This window comes from Poecilia formosa, unplaced genomic scaffold (assembly GCF_000485575.1).
Source record: "Poecilia formosa unplaced genomic scaffold, Poecilia_formosa-5.1.2 Scaffold124, whole genome shotgun sequence".
In the NCBI taxonomy this organism is placed as follows: domain Eukaryota; kingdom Metazoa; phylum Chordata; class Actinopteri; order Cyprinodontiformes; family Poeciliidae; genus Poecilia; species Poecilia formosa.
In genome coordinates this window covers 1099693-1113268 of record NW_006800063.1, presented here as the reverse complement: position 1 = coordinate 1113268, position 13576 = coordinate 1099693, and the positions used below count along the sequence as shown (strand labels likewise).

The 13576-nt window shown below is 37.9% G+C and overlaps 1 protein-coding gene across 5 annotated transcripts in view; it reads left to right on the top strand.

Moving 5' to 3' along the window:
- Positions 1-431: 431 nt before the first annotated feature.
- Positions 432-13576, top strand: part of tfeb (transcription factor EB) — a 34329-nt gene continuing 21184 nt past the window's right edge. For 3 of the 5 annotated variants that reach the window (XM_007561257.2, XM_016676034.1, XM_016676032.1), the window contains exon 1: positions 432-715. The gene's annotated coding sequence lies outside the window, so the exon portion shown is untranslated. Of the gene's footprint in view, positions 716-10511; positions 10808-13576 lie in introns of those variants that run through there. The other 2 variants (XM_007561258.2, XM_016676033.1) reach the window with 1 other exon arrangement.

Here is a 13576-nt window from a genome sequence, read left to right as displayed (position 1 = left end):
ACATTAGTGCTATCTCTCTCATATTTCTATCTTGTGAAAATGGCCTCCTTATATTTCCTTTTAAATTGTATTACATTTTGACTTTGTTTTAGCTCCACATTTAACTTGTTCCATAACGTCACCCCATGAATTGAAATACAAAAGCTCTTTCTTGTTCGTAAACTACGAATCCTTAAATTTGAGTAAACCCTTAAGCTATATCATTCTGTGCAACAAATCTGTGTACTGTAATATATAAGTTTACTCTTTTGAAATGAGCGAGAAATGTATTTAACCTTTTCACAACATTCAAATTTTTGAGATGTAGCAATAAAATACGACTTCGTAATAACAAGTTAGCCTATTTTTATACGTTTTCGTTCAAAAAGACGACGAACAGCTGAGAGAACAAAAACTACATTTCCCACAACCCCTTTAGCGGTTTGCTATTGGTGGTGGCACAGGTGACCGCAGACGCTCTGAGTTGTGGCAACATCTCGACCGTCTAAACGAAAACAATTTAGGAACCGAAGTGCGAGTAGTTGTCCGCTGTCAGTATGTGAAAATACAGAAACACCTACGACTCTTGAACTTTTGTCGTTTGTTTCCGTTTTGCTTTGCACTTTTATTTCCCCGTTCCTGTTTGAAAGCTGTTGGTGGGTCTGCTATCCGGGCTCAGGGAAGCGGACGCGCACTTTTCTTCAACCTGACTCGTTCTGCCTGACCTTCAGAGCGGGTGAGTTATATTTCAGCGGCACCATTAGAATAAAGCCCAGGCTAAAACACACCTAACGCGGAGGGGATTTTAAGTGCGCATTTCCTGCTTTACACCCAGAAATGTCGTTAATTGACACATAAAGGAATATGTTGTAAAGTGTACTCCTTCAGTTTATGTGACACACATTTTTTTTTCCTAACTCCAGAATATTACTCGAAAACAAACACTTGTTTTCCCACCCATGTTATACCTACATGTATTAAGCATTACAAGTCATGCAGTTCTGGTCATGACTTTGCTCTAATTTATTTTATCTTAGTTATAGACCACTTTAATTTTTTAGTGAGCTTTAATACATTATGTAAAGATTAAATCAGTTATTATTACGTAAGCAGAAAAAGAAGTTCTAGTCATTTTCATCAGCATTTGAAATACCACTGCCAGATTTATTGTTTCTGTCATCGTAATTATGGGTGGAAAACAAGACAAATGTAAAAAAGAATGACAAGGCATTAAACAGTACATGCTTCCCTTTTACTGTCATGTGTGAGTCTGGAGGGAGCTGCCCTTCTTGCCATTTATAAGCTAATAGTCTGGCTGGTATCAGTGACAACACCTCAGCAGTGGGGTATGCTGCTATGTATAAGCAGTGAGTGTAAACTGTACAGCGTGTAATGCTCTGCTGCTTATTCAAGCCCTTTGCCTGACAGTCCTGCACGGCGCCAACACAGAAATAACGAAGGCACTGCTGACTAGATGCGCTCTTTTGTTGGCCTGAATTTATTCGAAGTCTGTGTGTGTTTTATTGTGTGTATATCATGTGGCTATGCCTGTTAGGGCATTGTTAATATTTGAGATCGGCCAGCATATGTCAAGCCCGCTTCATTTGTTATCTTTCAGTGAATACGCATCTTACTTTGAAATAGATTTCTTCATGTGTCTTGTTTTACTTTTTCGCTCCATTGTGGTGAATTCTTGCCTTTTCAGCCTGCATGCCACTTGCATTATAACAGCAAAGTGACATTAGGTCTCACTCTGATCCTTCACCTCTGTGTCTGACCTCTGTCATCAGACATGTGCTGCACAGAGCAGCATAATCTGCAGTGATCGGGGTCTAAATGTCTCAGCGAGCGTGCTTAAAATGATGGATGGTGGTGTCTTGAAAAATAACTAATTCCTTATGATCTTGGTTCCTCCAAGTGAAATCCATTGCAACCAGTTGCTCTTGGAAGTCACCTGGCCTGCTGTGTGGAGGGTTTTCCTAAACAGAGGCAGGGAAACTGGTTGATTGTAGCATGGATGCAGATATTTGGGAGGCCTTTCCTGAAAGGAAATCATAAGGGCTGGAGAAATTTTGGAACTGGGGTGAAGGTTCATCTGCTTGCAGAACAATGAGTGTAGGTCAATGCACATTTGTGTGTTTTAATGGTCAAGTCTGATGCTACACATATATCCAGCTTCCACTGAATTCAGCTGAATTTGAGCTGTTATCAAGAGGAATGGACACACTCTTGTGTCTCTAGTTGGGCAAAGCTGGTAGAGACTTACAGCTATAATTGCTACAAAGGATAGTTTAGCAAACGATTATATTATGAAAGTTGAATATATTATGAATGCACACCACATGTCTGGGAATCTTATTTCTAACAATAATCGCAACCATATATCCTTTACTTTCCACTTCAGAATTATGCATCAGTGCAAAATGTAAAAAAAATAAATAAATAAATAAATCAGACAGAAATTCAATGCTGGGGCTGTGTTCAATTACTGAGTAGTAATAGCACACAAATGAAGAGAGCCTGTTTATCCCATTAGTCTTAGGAACTTGTGTATACTTTGCAGCATTAGAGTAATTTAAAACTCTGACATTACCTCACTTGTACACTCTCTGTATCCAGTGCTTGCTCTTTATTTAGTCCATGAATGAAAATATCTCTGTTATGTAACCAAACAACAGAGATGGGTCCACATCGCAGCAGCACTGGCACAGAGTTTAGCTGTAACAAATCCAGAAGTTTCACATGTAAATAAATGAGTTTAATTAGATTATTTTCGCACAGTTTAATCATGTTCCACTGGGCGAGTTTATATAATGATCGTAGGAATGACTGTAAAATACAACGTATTATTCATGAAATCATAGAGCTTGGTAAGAAAATATGTACATGATAATAAAAATGGCAGAACAGCATGAAAAATGTAAACCCACTTACTTTACTTTTTTAAAATTAAAATGACATTTTAAAAAGCTTCACAGAGGGAAGAAAAGACTAAAAACCTTTTTATAATATGTATAAAAACAAATGGTAGGTTTTCTCAAATTAAACTGTATTATATTGTCACCGAACTTTTTAAATTCACCATTCTCTTTATCCTGACAAATAAGTAAATTTTTGATATATCATGTATAGTCATGGTTTTCTGCTTGGAGGATTGAGAGAAAGTCCTTTCTTCCCCCAGATGATCAAACGGTGCTGGGAAGGTGATCAGCACCTGGCCTCCCTAAGAAATCAGCAGGACTCGGTATATTATCAAAAAAGTTGCTTTCCATCTGCAGTGAAGCATGCTTAAATAGGAAATGTGGGAAATATTTTGGAAACATAGGAGTAAATGTTAGGATCTTAATTTTCTAAGAAATAAACACAGAGGCTAAAATTGCTATTAATGCAAAAAAAAAAAAAAATTGATCACGATACTTTGTTCTTTAATTTTGGGTGTAGAAACCAGGATAGCTATAACTACGAATATCAGTAAATCCCTATGCTACATCAACTGATCTATATCTGTCAGCCATTAGATATTTATGACATCAGCATAAAGGTTTCGCACCCGGCTTATTCCTGTTGTCTTGATAAAACAACCGTAGCTGCCGACCAGTACGCCCAGCTGGATTCAGAAGGGTTGCCATTGAGCCGGTTATGGGTTGTGCACAATGTGGTTCTTCTTACAACTGTAAATAATCTACCGTCTGTCCCATCACGCTTCATTACTTGCATGTACATTAAGATCAAATGGGTTGGCTTCTCAGCAGTTGATCATACAACTAAACATCCATAAAGTCTGTTGAAAACAGAACTTTTCCTGCAGCAAGAGAAGCTGTTCTGGATGTGACCAATGACATTCTCACGATAGTTAATATTAGTTAATAGTTAAATAGCTTTGATAGGCTTGTTTTGCACATAGTAGCTTTCTGTTTTTCTGATCTGAAAACAGGTATGTTTCCAGGGTTTCAGGAAGAAAGTGTGTGTCATAAACACACTTGGCTTTGAGGTGACTGTCAGCAAAGTCAGAGGTCACAGGCGAGCATGTAGAGTGGTGTCGACAGCTGATGGACTTGCTCTCTTTCCAGTTGCAACAGCTGCAACAGGCCCAGCTGGCCAGCAGACATAAAGATAATGCAGAGGAGGATGGTTGTATTGGAAGAGAGGTGACCATATCAATGAAGATCATTCTTTCTTTTAGCAGGATTTTGTTGTTAGCGTGCTTCCATCCTGGAAGGCACATTTTCTGTCTTAATGCTGTTTTTATGAAAGCTCATCTTCACTGAGTTTGCCTGCTTGAAAGTGTCAGTGATGAATTTTCTTCAGGTAAACAGAAACCCACACCGTATCCACAGAGGGGCATGCACACCCTCACACACACACAAATGCTAAGACAGACAAGCAGGTTTGCTTGGTTCAGTGGATGTACTCTAGTGTGAAAGCGCATCAGGTGTGTGTAAACACAGCTTCATCTGTTTGCCATATGGACACATCTTCCGTGACGTGGACAGTTTTCTTGCTGCTTTGTGATTAGACTAAGAAAAGGTGCATTGCGAACTGCCTCAGTGGTGATCTGGAGTTCCCTTGGGGACACAAAATTAGGCAAAACAAACGACATCAACCCTGTCAGCAAAACTTGGACTTTTTCTTAAAAACCAGGGGGATGACAGCGTGGCATGTGCTGTATGACAACATGACCCATGATCGATCAGAGGTGAGTGTGGGTGGGCCATTTTAGAGCATGTGCTGAATGTATGACTCCACTTCCTCATCTTATCTCCATTCCACAGTTTCATATCCTCTTTTGAGAAACAGACAGTAGTGACAGTCTAGCTCTGTTTCTTTTCTGTGCAAGAAGGTTGTGTCAGCTGCACATGTGAAGCTTGCACTGCTGCTGCCCAGCTGTGGCTATTTGGACAATTTGCTTATTAGTATGAGCTGCGGGGATCGTTTGGATGTGACTGTGAAGTTTCATAGCTCGCAGAACTCTATAACAAGTTTCACTGTTATGTTTTATCTCCTTACACTTATTTAGATTTTCTTTATCTTGTTCAAATCAAATCAAAAACAAGGAAGTCTCACACATATTTTTGGCCTCTAGATTGTTACTTCTGGGTTTTGAACCAGACTGAATGGTTTTTGAACTGGGCTTGGTTGGGATGATAAATGAAACATTGTAATTTCTATTTTTGGTTTTAATTTTGTAAATTAAGTTATTACTGATCACAAACTGTCATGTTTGGGGTCTGTATTTATCCGAGAGCAATCCAAAGCAGAATTATTATGAATTTAACCTAACAAGTTTACCTAAATAATAATAATAATAAAAAAAAAACTGTGAAGTAATGCTGATTAAGAAGCAAGCTTAAGCACAGTTTTCTTTCCAGGGTTTGGGAAAAAAATGAAAATAAACAATTAATCAGGCATAATATGTCTCTGAAAATCAAAATATTGAACCTTCAGTTGTGTTAAGATTTGTTTTTTCCTATAAAATAAATGCAATTCAAGTATTTTTTCAAACCCCATGTTTTTTTTTTTTTTTTTTAATTGAACACAGAATCAATTAACTTTATTACAATCAGTGGCTTCCTGTTTCTCTGTTTTTTTAATATGACACCACACTGATGCTCATGGGAAGGGAAAGAGAACATGCCATTTCCAGGATGCTATACACAGTTGGAAGTTTCATTTTTTTTATACACTGAATAAAAAGACACAACAAATTTTTTCTCAGCGTCTGAAGTTTAATCTGTATGACTTGGGTCAAACATTTTGGGTTTCCTTCCACAGTTTGCTGGAGTTCTGTCCCATTCCTCATGACAGAACTGGTGCGAGTGGATACCGCCTCACTCGCACGAGCATTTTCAGATCTTCCCACAATTTCTCTGTAGGACTGAGATCAGGACTTTGTGATTGCCACATCAAAACATTGACTTTGTTGTGCTTAATCTAATTTATAAGCACTTTGGCTGTATGTTTAGGGTTATATTCCATTTGGAAGACCAAACTGAGCTCAAGATTGTACTTCCTGGCTGATGTCTTTAGATATTGCTTCAATATTGCCACATAATGCTCTTTCCTCATGATCCCATCTATTTTATGAAGTGTACCAGTTCCTCTTGCATCAAAACAGTCCCATAGCACGATATTGCCACCCCCATACTTCACAGGATGTTGAAAACATCCCTTTTCTTCTTCCAGCTGCAACAAAACAGTTTCACTTTAGTTTCATCAGACTACAGGGCATGTCTCCAGAAATGAAGATCTTTGTCCCTGTGTGCATTTTCAAACTGCAATCTTGCTCTCTGTTTCCTTTGAAGTAAAGAGTTCTTCCAAGGATGAACCAGACTTGTGCAGCTGCACAATTTTCTTCCCGAAATCTTAGCTGATTTCCTTTGACTTTCCCATTGTATTAAACAAGAAAGCATTGTATTTCAGGTGTGACCTTAAAGAACATCCACAAGTGAGCCTCCAACTAACTCAAATGTATCAGTTATCAGACGTTTGTTGAAGGAGCCAAAATGGTTTTACCCATGTCATGCAATTTACCAGACAGTTATCCAGAATACTCCGAGCACATCTGTCAAGTCTCCCGTTTTGGCCAGGATACTACCTTTTTTTTCAACCCCCTTTCCCGCTGAACCAGCCACTTGTCTGCAGTGATCGGAGTGAGATTTTTTCACTTCTCGAAACCATGTCTTGAAGTGAAAGCATGCATGTACTGGCAGATAAGAAAAACATTGGTGAATAGCATTGTGATGTATTGTCCTAACACAATGTCTGATCAGGAATATATGAATGTGACAAAAGCACTGAGGTGGAAGCTAAGGGTCAAAAGTGCATGTGCATGACAAAAATCACAGCACCACATAGTGCCTCGGCATGAGAACTACAGCAGATTCAGAGCAGATTCAAACCAATTGAGCTTATTAAACCATAAATCCTAATTCATCCTTTGTCCTTACTTTAACTTTAAACCTTTTATTAATAGTTGAAGGAAATGAAAAGCTTATTCCCAAAAATTTGATTGCGTAAACATTTTTATAAGCACCCTGTCAATCTCTCTCCTCCTTAAACTCTGCAGACACTTTCATTCATTATCTTCTCGTCCTCCTTACCTCTTCCTCTCTCAGCCTCTTTCTAATCCCTTTGCGTTCTCTTTTTTTTTTCAAACTCAAGGATGGAGAGACTACATGCTGCCTAATTTACAAATAGGACAGAAAAGTGTAAGGAATTTGGAGAGTGAGAGGATTTGTGACAGGATTTGAAAACCAGTTTTGTTCAGATTTTGTTGTAAGTTTGTTTCTCTGTGTGTGCCTTATCTTTCAACTCATCTCTCACATGCCTTCCATTCAGTTGTCCCGTATATGATGACTCTAACTCATGCATAAAGAAAAGTGGTGTAGCTGGTTGGTTTGTTACTGCACAAGACCTTTTTAAAAACGCTGTCAAAATTTGAGGCGTTGCCTACTCAGTGTTTTTCCCAATTCCTAAAAAGAGAATAGTTTATTTTTGCAGGCGGTCTGTCGTCCCCGACACTCTCACAAGTGTTTTTTTTAGCTCATTCGCTAACTTTGTAACATAAATATATGAAATGGATTTCTCCTGAAAACAACACAAAAATATTGCAGTTCATTTTTAATGTAATACAAATATGATGGCAACTACAGCGGATTCATCTAAACGCCCTTAAGGCTGATTCTATAGCTTGACATTTTTCAACTGTCTATTTTTTGTGTTGTATTTGTTGCTGCCTCTTGGCCAGGACTCCCTTGGAAAGGAGGTTTTTAATCTAAATGGGTTTTTATCCTGGTAAAATAAAGGTTAAATAAAGAAGAGAGCAAAAAGTGTTTTCCTCAGATTAGCACAGCTCTACGACATAAACAAAGCTCGACACTCTTAGAAGAAACACAGTAATGACCCTTTTAACATGGTGTTTGTTTGTTGGTTCCAGGTTACCATGGTAACCCAAAGAGATAACCGGGGTGTACTCATGGAAAATGATTTCTTTCTAAGGCGCATTTCAATTTATCTAGCGTTTCTGACAGTCTGTTGTCGAAGTCCTTAAGATGGTCTTGAACTCTCATTTCCCCCTTATGACTGGTCAGCAACGCAGCCTTCTCCAACCAATGCGTTGGCAGCATTTGGGGTCCAACCCCTCCCAGTCTAAAATAAGCCAGTACATGCACTGTATGCCCTAAGAGAGCTGGAGCGAGCCCACTGCTGAATTCTTTGTGTGCAAACAAGGGGTTCTTGTCAGTCCTGTGCTGCTGAACCACGCTGGCCTCTGTTCTCCTCCGTTGTGATAGGAACAGCAGCAGTGGTTTGTGTTTCTTCATCCAACAACACAGAGCGAGCAGAGGGTAAATGGAGGGACCTGGAATTATGGGATAGGTGTCGTTAAGGAAAACTCCCATCAAAGCAGCTTCACCTCTGTGCTACATTCACATGCTAATTGCTACACTATACACACACGGACTGGCAGCCTGCAACAAGTGCAGGTGGATGTGGTAACTACATTTATTTCTTGCACAGATAAAATATACTTCTCTTTAATTTAACATGAGCCACCTATACTATTTTCTTACTGACTTTTTAATTTTAATTAGTACTTACAATTAGCTCAGTTTGTAGAAAAATAATCTGGCGTATTTTTTTTTTCTTTTTTTTACCTTTTTGTTCTGTAAAGGATAGATTGTATATTACCTTTTTTGCCATTCATCATTTTGCCACATAAACTCAATGACTAAGCAGTTCTGTAGGCTTTTCTAAAAAGCAGATAGTATCAAAAAGTTCAACAAATCTTAGCTGTGAAAAGTAGCTGTGGAGTTAACCTTATTTGAGGGATATTGGAAAAATGTTTACTGCAGGGTTATTCCAAATTACAATGAAATTCACAATGTGAGGCCTGACTGAAAGTCTGACCTGTCTTTATAACTCTTACTGTAAATTCCAATGTCAAAGTTTTAATAATTAAGAACATTTTACCTGTAATAAAAAAAACAAACTCTGGATTCTCTTAACATCCTCTGTAACTTCGAATTTGTCTTGTATGATTTTCATCTACTCAGCTCTAGTTCTTTGAGATTGACCAATAGGAGAGAAGCCGACTGCGAATCCCCGCCCACCAGGCTCCCGCTGTCAATCTCACAGTTAGAAGGAAAAAGAAAAGAGGACATGACAAAAATAGGAAAAATAAATCTGCAAAATAAACAAAGTAGAAATCTGGAGGAGAGAAAAAAATATTAGAGGAGGAAAAGTAAATAAATTATTTTAAAATAAATAAATATGAGATATTCTCTGAATATAGAAAGAGAGAAAAAAATGAAATGTGACAGTGGATAAAATATTATATATATATATATAGAGAGAGAGAGAGAGAGAGAGAAAATAAAATGTCAGAAAATAAAAATACACAATAAACAACAATAAATAAATATAAATCAAATATCTTTATAAATAAATAAAAATATAATAAAAAAGGAAACTAAATTAACAAGTGACAATCATAAAAATAATACTGTTGCAAATGATTAACATATATAAATTTATGTTACAATATATAATGGAATAAGTTGTTAAAGTTCTCATTTTGTGTTGTTTTGAATGCAATATTTGGCACATAAATTACTTTAATAGGCCACTTATTTCAGGATCAGTCCTTCATATAGCACTTAAGGTGTAGCCGGAGTAAAGTACCGGGTTTATCGCTCTACTCATTAACTTGAGAGGCTGTTGTTGATTTTACACACACTACTTCTCCATTTTTGACATGGTTTTTGGGAGACAGATATTGACATGTGAGAAGCAGATGATGTAAAGGAAATTGAAAGAGAGCTTAGATTACTGTAAAATGCCACTGAATTTGTTACTAGAAATGAGAAACAACAAGGAGGTAATACCCCAGTCCAATTTGATTATATCGTATTACTAAGATTTGTTCGTATTACTAAGAGCTGCAAACCCAACACATAAATGTCTCATATAAAATTTAAACTGTTGTCAACTGTTTAATCCATGACACACATTAAAAGTAATGCATATTTGTTAAAATATGCATTGATAGTTTTTGCTAATATGTTTATTAAATGGCATTCTGATTGTGTTTTTTTTTTTGTTTAATTAAAAATATGTGTCTGATGAAATGATCCTATCTTTACTAATGTAAAAAAGCACATTTTGGAATAACTGATATTGATCTTAGAGCAAGTGCAATGAAAGTTCATCTCCATTAGTTCTCAGTTGCTATCTGTTCTCACAGATTTGTGTGTGAATATTTGCGTGCTTGCTGGCAGGATAACATGTGGGGGTGCAAATAAAGAAGTAAATATGCTGATGCATTGTTCTGTAAAACACCGCTGTGACCTAGTAACAAAATAAGGAATTGGCTTTGTATTTATGTGACTGCTTCTACATGCACATGGGTAAATGTTTCTGTATGTAAATGCTGATTTTGAGACAGAGGGAGATTCAGAGAGGCTGGACCGAAGGAGGAGTTACACTTTACTGAGCAAGAAAAGAAAAAAGTGACAGATGAGTTTACTGGAAGACAGCGCTCTCCTTGTTGTTAGCCCAGACTCCGACTAATTTAGGGGAAGAAGAGGGGGGAGACTGAGGACGAGCTGGAAGCTGACCGTGCAGTTAGAGAGGAAGAAGAAGGTGACTAATACTGACTGCACTCAGCCCACTGTAAGTCCCCCAGTGTATCGGGGAGGGGAGTGGCTTCACGCGCTGTATAAGCTGGGTCAAGGAAGCAATCAGTTGTCAGTTTCAAACAGCAACGCGTGGAAGATCAGACTTCACCTGGATTTACTATGTTGTCTTTGGGATAGTAGGAGAATCGCTGGTAAGAATCTCTGGAAATATTTGAACACATTTTGTTTTGTGATTTCAACACAATGCTGCTTTTAGACTTGGATGCATTATTGAAATATGACAAGCAGCAGTTTTTATTGAATTGCTAACAACAGTATTGTGATGATGCCTACGACTGTTCAAAAACAAACAGAATCCAGACTTTCTGCATCTTTATGACCTATGCAGGTGTCTCTATGTGACATTAACCTAAGCAGCATGAGCCACACTTAAATGTCCTCCACACGTTGCTATAGGAGCAGTAGCCGTCAGTTTCAGTACCTGTTTGTGCATGTTCAGCAACAACAGACTCCATACTTGCTGATGTAGTGCACAGTAGCATAGTTGGTGAATAACCAGTTTGGTTAGAGTGAATCATTTCCAGAACTGTTTCTGCAGTGGAACAAGAATCTTGATTTAAAGTAATCTCCACTTCTAGAAATCGTGTTATGACATAAAGCTCTCCCCCAGCCCCCTGGGCTGCCTGCAGAGGAAGTTGCTTCACCGCTAACAAAACTAGGAGTTGTGAAAACTAATGGAAAGAAAAAGGGAAGTGCTGCATTGTGGTATTTATTGATGATAATGGTGTATTCAATCTCTTACTGAGCAGTGCTTTAGTCAGTTAATGCTGGATTTTTAGGCCCCTGTGATGGATTACAGATCTTCCTAGGGATTACCCCACCTGTTAATGAATGATGGCTGCAACTGACTCCATCTCTCCCAGCATCCTGCATCCAGCTGCTCTGCATCCATCCACTAACTATAGTGCTGCATTTTTTTGTCATGTGTTTACACAAGATCTCATGGTGATCATGTGACACATTTATTGTCATCTTCACTATTTTACTGAAGCAAAGTGATGACATTTTTAAACTTGCATTAAGAGTAAGAACAGTTTCCATTACTAACTCTGTACCTTAGTCTTCCAAGTGATTCCTTACATTTCTAAGTCCTACATATTTTATGGCAGATAGAGATAAAAGTTCAAATGAATAAAAGAAGTAGCAGCTTTCTGTTACCCAATCAGCCTTTGTGTTCCTCTTGGTGCACAGAACAAATACTGTAAATATCTTTAAAAAGGTGATGCCTTGCAGCAGTGTTTACCCTGTAGTCTGTAAAATCTAGTCTGTGTGCGGTCGATTAGGGGCCTCTTAATTAATCTTGGATCATCACATCTTTTCAACTCAACTCAGGCTTACTTGTTTTGGCTCTGAAACCTGTTGTCTTGCGTGTCGTGGGCTGCTGTTGATCATTTATCTCTGGGGTCTGTGCTCACACCAACATGCATCGTATGGATGAAACCCAGAAACCTTCTGCTCCACAAGCTATGTCATCTTGTCTTCATCATTTTCACTAGATTGTCTTCTCGTTGCTGTGAATCTTTCCAGCAGCTGTTTGAACTCTAAGTTACCGCCACCTAACAGGCAGGACTGTGTGTCAGGGTCCCAGAAATTAGGGAACTTAGAAAGATGTAATCAAATGGGTTATGTTTTTATTTAAAACGTGTTATCAAAACATCTATTCAAATGCAATTAATCATATTGCAATATCTATAAATAAACTTGCAACAACTTTTTACAGCAGGCTTGAACTTACAGAGTAAACTCGGCCAACTTGTGCTGAAGGACGATATCGGTATCGGGTCCGACACTGATACCCGCTGTATCAGATTGGGTGCATCTCTATTTAAAAGGATTCACTGCTGTATTTTCAGGAAAGCAGAGTCCCTCTCTCTTAAATGCCTGTTAACAGATTGCTTAGAAGCTGACAGGTGAAGAGATTCATACACTGTGATCAGATACAGTGACATGTCAAGATGACCTTCTGGCTACTGGCTACTGAGCTAAACGACAATAATTGGATACAGTTGGGATGTACTGGACAGTTTCTGCTTCCATATCGCTTAATACATTATCACCAGGAGTTTACAATCAGAAGATGTCTAAGAATGTTTCAGGAGCTTTCGTTCATCAGCCTTTGGCCTCAACCATACCGACAAGATGGTGGCACTATCGTTTTGAGTTCTCCTGTCAAGCACTCTTTGCGTTTTGGAAATGTTTGAGGTGTTTGAACAAAAGCTGGTAATGTCATCTCTCTGGAAAAGTGCAAGTGTTGAATATAGCTTGAAATAAGATGAGGTTATTTATTAAATATTGACCTTTTAGATAAATTCTGCCTTTGGTCAGCTGCATAGATGTTTACAAAAAAAATCATGCATCAGCAATATCAACAAAATATGAAGCCTTAATGTTTTATCAGCAGTATCAAGGTATACTACGGTTTTCAAACGTTTCAAAGCTAGTAGTAGGTAGTTAGTAGTTGGTTATGAAGTTAGTTGGAGGTCAGACAAAGTGTATTAGGAACCTCCATTTGCTCTGACAGTATGGAACAGAGGGTACTGCATCACAATGACTGGCCAAGCTGTTGCTGTAAACTGCTGGTCAGCTGGCTGAAAGAAGATTTATAGATTAAACCATTTTCTTTTTTTTATTTTACAAGATAGACTAGCTTTTTGATAAAAGCTAGTCAGGGCATGGAACCCATTACAATTATGCATAACTAAACTCTGTGAAATAAACTTTTGAATTTAGTTCTGAATTTAGCAGGTGTTTATATTTCTTTTAGTTTAAAGAGGTATTATTTTGTGTTTTCCATCCACATAATGCCATTCTATGGCACAATCAAGTAACTACGTTTCCTTCAGTTATTTTGAAAAAGCTGCATCAAATATGACTTAAAAGAAATTTGACTAATTTAACAC